Here is a 14,661-nt window from a genome sequence, read left to right as displayed (position 1 = left end):
TCCCTGGGCTCTCGCAGGTTGTGGCACTCTCTCTGAGCATCTCAGGGGCCCCCTACCGTGGGTGGGTAACATCTGAAGTATGGGAGCCCTTAGGAAGAATTTCTTTCGGATGCCTCACTCCCCATCATCTCCCACAAATTAAAACACACCCACACTTTAACTGTAATTTATTGGCAGTAAAAGTATTTGAAGGGAGTTTAATGATTTTGCTTCTTCAATTATCTGGCTGGCGGGTAATTCATCAACGTCGCAATTACCCTGATCCCGCCCAGAACCAATAGCATCCTGAGGAATTCTCGCAACTGTTTTCACAAACGTAATGAAGATTTTATGACGATGACATCGTAACACTGCAGCCAACGAGCAGCGGGAGCGGGTGGTGGGGCGGCGGGGCTCACTGCTGCCTTTGGCAGGCGTTTAATGAAGCACTTATTAATTTTGATTTTGCTGCTTTCGTGTCGAATTTCAGAGCCGATCATTTTTCTTCACATGGCACGCGCTTGCACAGGCCCCAGAAAGGCCCGTGCTTCAGGCTCTGAGGAGCAGCCTTGCTCTCCCAGAAGGTGAGAAGAAGATTCCAGAGGCTGCAGAGCAGTCATTGTGCTGGGGTCAAGGGTGTGTGCTTGGGGGGTGGGTGGTTCACCCGGCTGTCAGAGTCACTCCTGGTTTTCTCTTCCTTCGTTTTCATGGAGGTAAAAATTAAGTCGAACCATCTGGAGATCCACATGTGTGATCCCCAAACGTCAAACACGGGCGTTCATTCCTTATTTCTTGATTAATTTATTGGACGGCAGCTTTCTGATCAGCCCTATGCTTTAATCACGGGGAAATTGCCTACCAGCTGGGTATTTTACTTTTCTCTGTTACAGCAAATGAAGCATAATTGCCGGGACGCGGACCAGTCGGAAAAACAAGGAGAAATTAGGTGTAATTGGGCAGCATTTCCTGACGAGTTATAACACCGAGCCCCCAAATGGGATTAGCCGGTGTTTTATTTTCTTTTTTACGAAGAGGGACCTCAAGATTATTAATAGTGCGCCAGCCACCCTCCCTACCACGCTGAGATGAGTGGGTCTGAGCCAGGAGGGCGGTTCCCTCCCCCACCACAGCCAGGGGTGGTGTGTCTCCTGGAAGCTTATGGTAATATTTGCAGATATAAAAAGGGACAGGACAATTAAAAATGTGCACGAGTAGCTGTAGGGCTGACGTTATTGATGCCTTTGTGATCAATAGCGCTATTTGTATTTGAATTGCTGGCTACGAAGGTGCCTTAGGAGGCTCCAGCCCCATAACTGAGAGCCTGACGGAGGGGAGTAAAACCTCGCAGTGACTGCAGTGTCAGGCCCAGGAATAGCGGCTGATTTAAAGCCATGGGTGATGGAGTGAGGCGGGGTTTTCATCAGCGTGTGCCCAGGAGAGGGGATTACATCTGCCCAGCTTCCAGACCCCAGGTGGATTGAAGCCGTTTATAACAGAATTTGGCCGCAGTTGAATTTTAATCTTGGGATCCCCCGATTGCTTTAAGGGCAAGCCCCAGAGGCTGCCATTTGCTTTCAGTAGCTTTGCCCAGAGCCTAAAGAAATCGCTGCCCCCACCCCCCTCAACCCCCCATAGCTCCCATAAGCTCTGTCTGGGGCTGTTTTTGTGGAAGGGATTTGAGAGTGAAAATTTCAGGAATAGGAGCCCTGGATCACACTTCTTTCTGGATGAACTGTCTGGCATTCGTTTTCTGATCATAATCGCAGCTAATGTTTCCTGGGTGCTGGTGACTCACAGGGCACTGGTAAATGCTTGCTTGTCTTGCTTGTTTTCAACCTTGTTGCTTGTTTGAAACCTGAGTTAGACTCAATTCTTGGGCGTGTTCTCTGGGCCAGCACTGGCCAATACCATGACAGCTCATGGCGAGTGGCTCTTAAGTACTTGAAGTCTGGCTGGTCCACACTGAGAGTAAAACACAGGCTGAATTTCAGATTTGGGAGGAAAAAAAAGGAATGTAAACCATTAATTTTCAATCTGATTATGTGTTCTGGAATGCTACTCTTCTGGACATATTGTGTTATATAAAACATAAAATTATCTTCTTTAGGCTTTTCACTTTTGTTGTTAATTGTATAAAAATTTGGCTGCCACAGAATAAACACTACAGCTGTGGCTTGCGTTCTATTTCTATTGCATAGTGCTGGTCTAGAGGGAGAAAAGAGGCACAAAGAGGTTAAGCAGCTTGCCCAAGGCCACACAGCGTCCTAGTGGCCACATCTTTTAGAAGTTAATGGCATCACCTCTACTGGTACATGAGTCTGATCTTCTCCATCGGCTTTCTGTCGTTGGCCCTGGTTGAAGTCACAGCCATAACTCTGTCCTTAGTCTTCTCAGCTAGGTCACCAGACAGTTGGGCTATACCATCACGGTGGTTTTTCCCAGAAACTGACATTCTCAGTTTTGAACTCTTTGGCACATTGCGGTGTAGTGTGGGGAGAGAGTGTCAGTCCTTCTCTTAAAGCTTTTTTAATTATATTTAACTAGGAATCTTGTAATATTTTAGCCGGCAATTGGTCTCCTGGGGCCATCTGCTGCAAAGATTTTTGAAAAATCTAAACTTTATTCTTTGCCATCAATCTGTGTGGTTAATGGGGCTGAGTAGGAATAATTTCATCCATCCTTCTGACTCGGAACAAGAGACAGAAGGAGAGGCTGAGCAAAGACGGCCAGGCATCTGACAGCCAAGGTGGCCAGACTCATTCATCCGGGTACTTGCCTATAAGTCCCCACACTGTGCCCTGTGCTTGGATCCCGGAGATACCTGAGCCCCGGCATCATGTGTCCTGGCTGACATGGTGCCCTAGAACTGATGCTTGCTCCTGATATAAAGAGGGGTCTGTAAGACTTGGCTCCGCTTTTCCACGTTCAGTGCTCTTGGACCAGTCATTGGTTCCCTGGGCTGCCCTCACGAAGGCTGATGTTTTCTTACCCACTGTTCCCCTCCTGCTGGGCTGGGCAGGACACCCAGGCATGGGACTGAAGAGAAGGAAGCTGTCTTTCAATATGCTTGCTGGAAACTTGGGAAACTCAAGAGCAAGATCAACGTCACCTGTCCCCACCCAGAGGCAGGCTTCTCTGGGGCCAGGGCAGTGAAGGGGGCCAGCACTCCTCCAGCCTGCCTTCTGCACCCCCTCTCCCAGCATTTAATCAGTGTAGCTGATTAGTTGCAACTCACCGCAGAGTAGTGGAGGACCCTGGCTGGTGGCCCGCCGCTGTCATTTATGGCTGGGTGATTTGAGGCCAGCTTCCCCACCCCACTGAGCCTCTGATCCCTCATTTGCAAAATGAGACTCACTGGATCTGCCCTGCCTCCCCTCCCTGAGTTGTTGAGAGGTTCCCACAATGTCTGAGAGAGTGATATGAAAATGTGGGTAAATAGGAGAGCAGTATTTAAATGCATGCTATTACCATAATTGCCTGGTATTGTGTGTGTATAGCTCATCTCCCCAATTAGATGTGAGATTCTCGGTGACAGGCACCACGTCTCACCCCTTTTGATATCCCCTCACAGCCAGGATGGTACCAAACATATGGCTGCCACTCAATAAATATTTACTGAATGGAATTGCATTTCAGATCCGCTCCAAATCACCCTAAAACGCAGTCAGGTGCAGCTCCAAGGATTTCTCGAGGAGAGGGCAGAGTCGGGGAGGTTCTGCTGCAGGTGCCAGGAGGTGTCTCCGAAGGAATGACTCCAGGAAGGGATGGGTGCCTGGTTTGCTTTATCCTTCCAGCTCTTGGCTTTTAACAGTAGCCTTGAAATCTGCTGTCTCCTCTCAGAAACGACTTTGCCCTCTGTCCTTCGGGATACACTTTCTGCGCCGCACCCGCTATAGTTCAGCTTTCTATTAAGTAGTCAAACATAATATAAAATTTCCAACAAAAAGATTGTTCCTGGATTAATTAATCTCCCCTTTGCGTAGGCAAAGACATAAAAGAGAGCATAAGATAAGAAAAGAAAATGAAATTAATCTTATACTTTCTATGGCTGCCTGTTAATTTCAGGCTTTCCTGCATCCGGGCGCCTGGGCTCCTGTTCAGTGTCTGGATGGCTTGGTACTTAAATGAAACATCTTATTAATCATTTCCCAGGAATGCTGGGCAGCCAAAAAGAAAAAAAGAAAAACAACCCAGGCATTCAGGAGCCCCAATGAGTTTATTTTTATAGGAATGCATACCTTATCACCGGGTATGGCCAATACATCAAAACGATAAGCCAGATTTGTACATCATCGCACACTGGTATCGATAAATCAGGTTAACACTAAGCTGCCAAATCAATTCTGACCTGACGCCGACCTCTCCTCGGAGGACAGATTTGAGAATAAACATGGAGGGAACCAGGGAATAAGACTATCTGAGAAGTTTCACAAAAGAAGCTGAACTCTGCTAATCAGAAGGTAGATGTGTTTTTAATTCCAAGATGACTGGGCAGCAATTCAGCAGTCCTGACAACAGGCAGAACATCCCCGCTCCCAGAGTTGGAAGAGACGGCTTACGAATCTTGCCCTGCCAAGCCTACGTTCTCACATTTTCCAAAATGTCCATTAATCCCAGAGGACATTCCAGCTGGCCCCTTGCTCCACTGAGACGATGTCAATATTACGATGAACCAGTCCACATGAGCATCAACATTTCTTGATGCTCCTCTTCTCTGAAAAACGCATTAGCTCCCGGCAGTACTGTCCCGAAATTAATTCACAGACAACCGAGCATCATTACCCGTGATCTGCCCTGGCTAACTGCTTTCTGTTAGTGAATTTGGTGAGGGAAATAAGCTCTTTCCATCCACTTTATCATCTGGAGACCTCAGGACACAGTGTGTCTCTCCTGGGTGCTATTATTAGAACCTGTTTGTACAATTGCTATTACTATTAATTCTGCAGAAACCAGCTCCCACCCAAAGCCATCAGCCGGGTGGCTTTAAGTCTCAAGATCAGCCTTTAATCTACACTTTGAAGTTGTTGGCAGAGGCAAGAGTTTTATTTCAGCCTGATGACCATGAGTTTTAATTTTTTTGAGGAGAGAGCTATTCCCGCCCTCCACCCCCCTCCCACCCTCCACCCCCCTCCCACCCTCCACCCCCACCAATGTGCTGGAGTCCACAGACTGTTCCCTGAATGCAGCCCAGCTTGGGAGAAAGCCATTGTGAGCGGGCCCAGGTGCAGCAGCTGGTTGGGCGCTATGTGGGTATGGAGGTCTGCAAGGCTTCTTGAAGGACAGCGTTAGGGATCATATGTCTTCTGAGCTCCAGACCCACACCCAGGACGTCCTGTGGACAATTCTCCCACAGTGCATCTTGCCCCACCTTGTCCCCTGCATTTTAAAACCTTGATCCAGGGGCCATGTCCCATCCCCAAGTACATGGGCAGCCCTGCCTTCCTGTGGACCTGATATCCATCTGACCACTGTGTTCATCCCCCAGATTTGTTTCTGGTTTATCAAGGAGACACACGTGACCCACGGCGTGGTCAGCTTCTGCTTGGCTGAACTTCCCTGCGAGGGCTTAACTCCTAGTGCTTGTGTGCTCAGTCACCTCAGTCGTGTCTGCCTATGTGTGACCCCATGCACTGTAACCCACCAGGGTCCTCTGTCCGTGGGATTCTCCAGGCGAGAATACTGGAGTGAGTAGCCGTGCCCTCTTCTAGGGGATCTTCCCAACCCAGGAGTCAAATCCACGTCTCCTGCATTGCAGATGGATTCTTTACCACTGAGTAACTGGGGAAGCCCTTGACACCCAATGCTGCTGCTACTGCTAAGTCGCTTCAGTCATGTCCGACTCTGTGTGACCCCATAGATGGCAGCCCACCAGGCTCCGCCGTCCTTGGGATTCTAGCTCTCTGCAAATACATCTTAAACAAATGCATATATATTCAAATCCAATCGATAGGAAAGAAAGAAGGGAAGGAGGATTTGATAAACAGAAGGCTAAGAAATGGCTTCCAGCTCTGATCAGTTCTGATCTACCTCACTGCAAATTAAAAAAAAAAAAAAAGAATTGAAAAGACACTCAATGTACACTGGCCCCCTTGGAAATGTACTAATCGTTATTGTCATCATGGCTCATCATGGATTGAGCATCAGGTCTCTGCTGAGCTCCATGCCAAGGACTTTGCATGCAGTAGCTTGTTTTGACCCTAGAAAATCATCTGAAGTACATCCTATGCTGACCCTGGCTGTAGGTCAAGCGGTGGATGGTCAGAAAGCCTAACTACCATCACATAGCAGGAGACCCTGAGCAAATACTTGAGTCCTCGGGGGTGGACTCGAGGCCCCTCCCACTGACAAGCTGTGGTCCCTGGGCTCCTTTAAAGGCTGTGTGAGGCACAGGTCCTGTGGAGGACCCTTACAAAAAGACATGTTCTTTGTTTTTGTCCTGGTGCAGAGCATTTTTTTACCCACCAATGTATTCCACTCAGTCGCTTAAGACGATCAGTAATATATGTTTGTCAGCGGGGGAGGCTAAAGCCAGACTTTACCTCTAAGAAAAGCTAATAGGCCCAGTTTCAGGGTGGGGGACCACGAGCCCCTGACCTTGGTTGGACCAGCCCCAAGCACTAATCAACATTGCCGAGAATGTCTGTGTGCACTAACAAAGCATAAATATTTGTTCTCTATTGAAGGCCTCCAGGGCCATGGCAAATAGCAGCCTTAAACATGCACAGTCCACCTGCCTGTAAAGAAAGAGAAAACACAGAAAAACAACCCTTTGAATCCACTCTTCCCCATAGAAACAGAAACGATGTTCTGATCATTATGTCTAAAAACGCAGTAGATACGAAAATTGGATTTGGTCGGAGCTGGAATTTAGCTGCAAATGGGTGGTTTTTAATAAAGTGCCTCATAGCAACCGATCTGTGAAAAGCTGGTACTTAAAAGCAAGTTCATATGATCTCAGAAAATGGCTCATCCAGACAGGGCAGTCTGTAACTGTTTATTTATAGTCGTCTGCACCAGATCAGATAAGCTGGGACTCAGGGAAGCGGGGGGCTTCCTGAAAGTACCATCCTCAGTCCATTCGTGTGACCGGGAACTGGATCATCAGACACGCTTTGGAAAACAGGGCTCAGGTCAGATGGGAGACAGGGGTGGGTGGGTTCTGCCCTTGGACAGATGTGCTCCAAATGCAGAGACTCAAGAGTTGTTTGTGAAGGTGGGGCTGTAAAAGCACACGGGGCTCAAATGGTGGTCCTTTTTTTTTTTTTTTTAATGTAATTAATATTTCTGCATTGGGTCTTAGTTGCAGCATGCAGGATCTTTTCATTGCAGCACACAGGCTCCAGAGTGGGCAGGTTCAGTAGTTGTGGCTGGATGAGTTAGTTGCCCCGTGGCATGTAGGATCTTAGTTCCCCAACCAGGGATTGAACTGGCATCTCCTGCATTGGAAGACAGATTTTTAACCACTGGACCACCAAGGTGTTGTTGTTCAGTTGCTCAGTCATGTCCAACTCTTTGCGACCCCATGGACTGTAGCATGCCAGGTTTCCCTGTCCTTCATTATCTCCCAGAGCTTTCTGAAACTCATGACCATTGAGTCAATGATGCCATCCAACTATCTCATCTTTGTCATCCCCTTCTCCTGCCTTCAATCTTTCCCAGCATCAGGGTCTTTTCCAGTGAGTCGGCTCTTCACATCAGGTGGCCAAAGTATTGGAGTTTGAGCTTCAGCATTGTCTTTCCAATGAATATTCAGGGTTGATTTCCTTCAGCATTGACTGGTTTGATCTCCTTGCAGTCCAAGGGACTTTCAAGAGTCTTCTCCAGCACCACAGTTTGAAAGCATCAGTTCTTCAGTGCTCAGACTTCTTTATGGTCCAACTCTCAGGAAATCCCTTAGATGATGGTCTTTCAGGGAGTAGACCTGGGTGGAGTCAGGTCTCAATTTTCTGGCTGTGTGGCCTCAAGCTAATGCATTTCCTTTCTGTTTGAGCAACTTTATTGAGATGTAGTTCACATGCCATACGATTCATTCATTTAAAGAATTAGAATTTAATGGATTTTCATATATTCACAGATGTATGCAGCCATCTCCTCAGTCTGTTTTGGAACATTTCCATCATCTCAGGAAGAAACTCTGTACTTTTTAGCCACCTCCACCCCACACCCCATCTGCTCCAGCCCTAAGCAACCTCTAATCTGCTTTCTATCTCTACAGATTTGCTTATTCTGGACATTTTCTATAAATGGAATCCTCCCACCTTGGTCCTTAAGGTTCTGGCTTCTCTCACTCAGTGTCTCAAGTTGTATCAGCATCTCATTGCATATCAGGGCCGATCTTTCTGGTCTTCAGATTCCTCGTCAGTCAAATTGGTCAAATGCTGCCCCCGATTCTAAGGTGGACCTAGTGATAAAGAACCTGCTTGCCAATCCAGGAGACACAGCAGATACAGATTCACTCCCTGGATCAGGAAGATCCCCTGGAGGAGGGCATGGCAACCCACTCCAGTGTTCTTGCCTGGAGAATCCCATGGACAGAGGAGCCTGGAGGGCTGTAGTCCATGGGGTCGCACAGAGTCGGACACGACTGAAGTGACTGAGCACACATTACCTCACTGGGCTGGAATCTGAGGGGAAATGTCGTTGGGAGGCTGAGCTGAAGAAATCTCCCCCAAGGGGCAACTGTATCCTGATCACCACCCCACACACTGAAAATCGTGATCAAAGCTGAAGCCTAGCACACTTCATCCATCACAATAGACTGATCCCGTTTCTCCCCCCGTGACTCCTGTTTTCCCCATGAGATGCATCAATTTGCATTTGTCTCAATAATAAGAGTAACACGATTCGCTTGTATTTATTCTGCCTTTCGAGGGCCCAGGCCTCACGCTCAAGCGTCACTTACAACAGCTCATGTCAACCCCCAGAGGCAAGAATCATGACCCAGCCCCCGAACCCCCCTTAACTGATGAGGAACTTGAAGCTCAGAGTGGGTAAATGAAGCATCTGGGGTCTTCTGCAGAAACCTTACTTCTTACATAAATGCTTATGGGTTAAAGAAATAGGATTTGCTTGGACAGGAAATTTGGAGTAGGTCTAAGGGGACCTGGGGGTGTGGGGGGGCGCTGGTCTCCAAGCCCTGAAGCAGTTCCCCCAGGCACCTGTACACCATGAACAAAGAGAAGTCAACAGGTCAGGCCAGCAAGATGGTATGATGGTGTGCTGTGGGCAGGGGTGGTGGCTGGGGAGACTGCACGCCCTGAACAGATACTTCAGGGGGAGGGGCTGGGAGAAGTTTCCCCCTGGAGGTAGCCTTGAGCCAAGTCTTAAAACATGAAGTGAAGTCCCTGAGGTGGGCGAGGGGAGGCCCTCCATCCATCCTTTGATTAACTGTAGTTAGAGGAGGTGGTATAGTGTCCTGGGCACAGCAGGGCGGGGTGATTAATCCCCCTGTAATCTGTTGGCCGCAGTTTTGCTGTTGCAGGAGGTTTTGCTGGAGAGATCGATGGAGTCTTAACAGAGTGGTGAAATGGCTCAGCGTCTCCGTGCCTGGACCCAGCACAGCTTCACCGGGAGGAGGAGTTCAACTCCAGAACCAGGCAGCTTTGGGGGTGTCAGCTAGTGTTTTCCTTCAAGGACTGGGGAACAGTTTTCTCAAAGACCTTATTTGTGTAAAGCAGGAAGTAGGAAGGTCCAGAGAACAGGAGAGGAGAGAAAGGAAGAAAGGGAGAGGAAGCAGTCGTAACAGTGCCTTTATTCCTTCAGTTACTGAAAGGTGAAGCTGTGTCTTTATCTGACATCCATAGTCATCCTTTCTCCCAACCCCCACCACACCCCTGCAAGACAGGAAATTTGGGGGCCCAAGAAGTGAGGTAACTTGCCTGAAGTCGTGTGGGTAACCAGTGCCAAATCCAGGACTTAAACCAAGGATTAGAAACTCCAGGTGCAGTGCACAGCCGGGAGCAGAGAGCAACTAGTGCTGCCTACATGTTCCTGGTTCCCCCGGAAACCCTGGGGTGCGGTCTGGTGCTGGATTGTACCAAGACAATCTTGCCTCACTGCTGGGCTGGAGGATAATTGAGACATGGTTGCTGGGCTGGGGAAGCACAGGGAAGGTCACTGAAACCCACTGGGGAGGTCAGCAATGGATCTTTGGAAGAAGGGGTGTTGAGCTTGGGGTTTCGATGGGTGCCCAGGAGTCCTTGAGTTCAGTAAAGGGGAAGCTCATTTCAAGGACAGAAGCTCTATATGCAAAGGATCAAAGCTGAGATTGATGATGGCATATCCAGGGAATATTAGGACTTGCAGACTAGCTGGTGGGTAGGATGTGGGGCTTGTGGAAGCAGAAGAGAGAGAATAGGAAGGAGCATGATGGTGCCTAGCTGTTCATCAGCCCTGCCTTGCTAGGGTGGGTGCAGGGAGCTTTTTTCTAGTGGGTGGGATTTCATTAGGGCCAGGGAGCTGGGAATGGCTTTGAAGATTTCTGTGCTTAGTGCCCTCAACCCTTTGTGGAAGCTAAAAATGGATTCTCCAAGGAGTAAGAGCAAAACCACAAGCAGAAAAAGACTCTGCTGGTGAGATTACGTAGCTGCTTCCCTCTATCATTATCTAATTAAGGAAGGGGTGGGGGGAACCCCAAGGCTTTGAAGTAGCAAGAGAGAATTCTGAAATGGCTCCAGCCAGGTCCTGCTGGAGGGATCTAATTACAGAGCAGCATTCTGCAAGGGTGCGGTTACTCATTGCGCAGCGGGTTGGATGGCGTGCGTGGAGTGGCTTCTAAACCAGCATCTAAACTGCCAGGACTGAAATACCAGCATCCACAGACCCAAAGGCCATGGCTTGCATGCACTTTCTCTTTCTGGGATTAATCACAGTGGATTCTAGACACTTGCACTGAAAATCTGTGTGATGGTGCGAGGCATGGCAGAGGGAGCCCTGGTGCTGGGTACTCTGCTCCAACTTCTCATCTTGGCTCTCAACAAAGAACAATTTCCTTTTTCAGGATGAAAGTGAAATTCTTTCTGAAATAAATATTCAGGTCCATCACTCAACGTTTGGCCAGAAGGAAGGAAAGAGGAAAGATGGGTTATCATCCCAACAACTTCCTTCGGCCCCATGAGTGACCTTCAAGGTGGAGGTAGTGCCAGGTAAGCAGGTAGATTTTTGAGTGGTGATGGGTAACACCATCTCAAAATACTACTCTCCAATTCCGCATGGATATGCCAATTTTAGGCAGTTACTAATTTGACAAATCTTTATTAAGCATCTGTTATGTGCCAAGCAGGTCTTCCCAGGTGGCTCAGTGGTAAAAAAACCAAACAAACAAAAAAATCCCACATGCCAAAGCAGGACACATGAGACACAGGTTCAGTCTCTGGGTTGGGAAGATCCCCTGGACGAGGGCATGGCAACCCACTCCAGTATTCTAGCCTGGAGAATCCCATGGACAGAGAAGCCTGGCAGGCTATACTCCATAGGATCGCAGAGCCAGACACGACTGAAGTGACTTAGCACACATGCACACACGTGCCAAACACTATGTCAGGGGCAGGTAATATGTGAGGTGAAGTACTGTAAACAAGTCTGGTCATCAGGAGAGGGAGGTCGGCAAGGGCAAAGATGTAGACAAATAGATATAACTCCAGGTGGGAACAAACTCTGAGAAAGGAGGAAGTAGAGGGGGATGGTCCAACTGACAATTCTTTGGAGGGGACAGCTGAGCTGACCAAACAATGCTCAGAGAATCTTCTGCTGAATGGGAAGAGGGTGGTCCAAACAGAAACAGGGGCAAATGCAGAGGCCAATGGGGCATTTCAGAAATCAGCAGAGGGTCCATGTGACTGGAGGCGTTGAGGCAGGGAAGGGAGAGGTGAGAGAAGCTGGACCTTTTCGACACTGGCCCCAGTAGGACCCGCCCTCCCAACTTCTGCAGGCGCGGTCTCCATAGACTGCCTCCCTCCCCTTAGGGGATGTGGGGAAGGGGTGACAGGTAGATTTCTTCTGAAGTTTCTAAGCCTTTGCATCTTAAGTTTTTGTATTCTGGAGCCCCTGAAGAGGTTGGAGAGCCTTTAGTTTGAAATGTAAGATGATTTCTTCAGGAAAAATGATCAGATTCCTCACGACCTCTTGTTCCAAGGAGAATAGACAGTATTTTATCATTGTGGCATTGTATCATAGCTACAGCTAAAACCATCTGAATGCTTGCCAGTGTAACAAAGGGAAGATAAAGTGGGATGACTCAGTTTTGGGTTGTGAGAGCTCAGGAAAGCGAGACAGCGTCACCACCCCCCTCTCCAGCCTGGGTACAGGAGGAATAAAGGCTGGTGGGAGCAAATGTCTTCCCAGTCTCCAAACAAATTTTTCATTTACCAGACATTCAGGTGCCCGGCCCCAGTCCTTGAGCTTAGGGTCTTCACCATCTCACCCACCTGCTTAGAATGCTAACCAGTTTTAAAAACCTTGGATGAGGGATGCTCTGTGAGTGAAGGCTTTAAGCCAACATTAGAAAGGGTGTTGGACTAAACATGCTCCCTCAACACTAATTCTGTCAACATGCTGATGGGCACTGTGACCACTGCATAGGAAGTCATGGTATACAGTGTCACTCAAACTTATTTAAGTATGAATATTTGTTTTGAGATATATATCTTAGGGACTGGGGACTTCCTGGAAATCAGCTTGAGATGTGCTGCTTTAATCTGATATTATTGCCCCATTTACCACTGTTGTCATCAGGAATAAATTTTACAGTGGCAGCAAGCAACCATTCATTCATCCATTCAACCACTTAGTCAGTGAACCATCTGTCCATTCATCCAATCAGTCATCCGTCTTTCCATCCACCCATATACCCAAATATGCACCTACCCGCTCACCCACCCACCCACTCCTACAACTATGCATGAAGCCATCCACCTATCATCCATTCAACATCCATCCATCCATCCAACAAACCATCCATCCACCTGTCATTTGGATAGCCAGCTAGCAGCATCTAGCTGACAAATGTTTACTGAATGGGTCTTTCTGTACTCTGGGCTCAATAATAGGACTTTGGTAGGTCTAAGGTGCCTTTGGGGATCTTTTGGTGTACAAATAACCAGACTTGTCGGTTGGAAGTGATTTTTGTCCTTGGGGAAATGAAGTGCTAGAAGCTCAAGAAGGCAAAAGCTCCCCTCCTCAGGTGAATCCTTGGAAGAGGAGGTGGCATTTTAGTTGGAGGAGAGATTTGGATGTGGAGAGAAAGAAGCTGGGTGACGGCTGCCTGCAGTTGAGACCACTATGAACAGAGGACCACATGGCCACAAGGGCAGGCTGATGGAGGGTCACCCTGCATACCCTTCTTCATCAAGTCTCTGCTTGGCTGAGTCATGGCTGCACCATTGATGAAAACTGCTGTCCAGAGGCCCCATCACTGACAAGATGGTCTCTAACAAAGCCTTGTTCTTCAGTCCAAGTGCCTTCCTTGGTGCTGGCTTCAAGAACACGTAGTTCCATTTAGAATCAGACACAGAGGTGTGCTTGTCATTACAGCCCTCAGGGACAAGGCCCTCAGCCTCACCTGCGGCTACACTGGGGGTGCATTAGCCTGTGTCTCCACCTGGCACCCAGCATTATGCACCTGGACCCTTGGAGGCTGACTTTCCAGGACTTTCTGCCCCCGGGCAGGCAGCAGAGAGTTGGCAAGATCCCCATACACACACAGAAGGAGAGAAGAGCCTGATCCTCTGCAGAGAAATTTTACCCAATAGAACCATCTGTGCAGCATTCTAATGAGGGGAGACACATGCTCAGCCAGCAAACAACTCAGTGGGATAATTGCACATTGACATAAACTCTCGAACAATGTACAAGAGGGTGAGTTTAGGGGAGGACAATTTTAGAGAGTAAGTTCAGAGGTAGTCAGGGAGGGCTTCCCAAGCAAGTGTAAGCCAAGACACGGGTGCCAAGAAGGAGCCAGACAAGGGAAGGGCTGGAGGAGGGAACAGCCAGTGCAAAGCCCTGGGATGGAGGGGAACTAAGGCATTTTAAGAAGCAGAAGTCTCAGTGTGGCAAGAGGCCCTCAAACAAGGTGAGGGACAGTACAGAAAGTCACTGGTAAGAGGTGTGTGTGTTAAGTCACTCAGTTGTGTCCAGTTCTTTGTGACCCCCATGGACTGTAGCCCACCAGGCTCCTCTGTCCAGGGAATTCTCCAGGCAAGAATATTGGAGTGGAGTTGCCATGCCCTCCTCTGGGGGATCTTCCCCACCCAGGGATCAAACCTGTGTCTCTTACATCTCCTGCACTGACTGGCAGGTGCGTTCTTTACCACTAGTGCCACCTGAGAAGCTGGGCAGGGGCCAAAATCAAGTAGGACCTGTAGGCCATAGGAAGGAGTTTTGATTTTAAGTGTAGTAAAAAGCTACAGGAGGGTTTAGGTGAGTAGCTCTGTTTTGTTTATTTTTAAATTGCTCTATTGTAAAAAATTTATTTATTTTTGCCTATGCTAGGATTTCATTGCTGGACACAGGCTTTCTCCTGTTGTGGCTAGCTGGGGCTACTCCCTAGTTGCAGTGTGAAGGCTCCTCATTGCGGTGGCTTCTCATGGAGCTTGAGCTCTAAGCACAGCCTCAGCAGTTGTGGTACATGGTCTTAGTTGCCCTGCAACATGTGGAATCTTCCTGGCCCAGGGATCGAGCCTGTGT

The sequence above is a fragment of the Bos mutus genome, chromosome 13 (genome assembly GCF_027580195.1).
Source record: "Bos mutus isolate GX-2022 chromosome 13, NWIPB_WYAK_1.1, whole genome shotgun sequence".
Classification (NCBI taxonomy): Eukaryota; Metazoa; Chordata; class Mammalia; order Artiodactyla; family Bovidae; genus Bos; species Bos mutus.
This window is presented reverse-complemented; position numbering follows the sequence as displayed.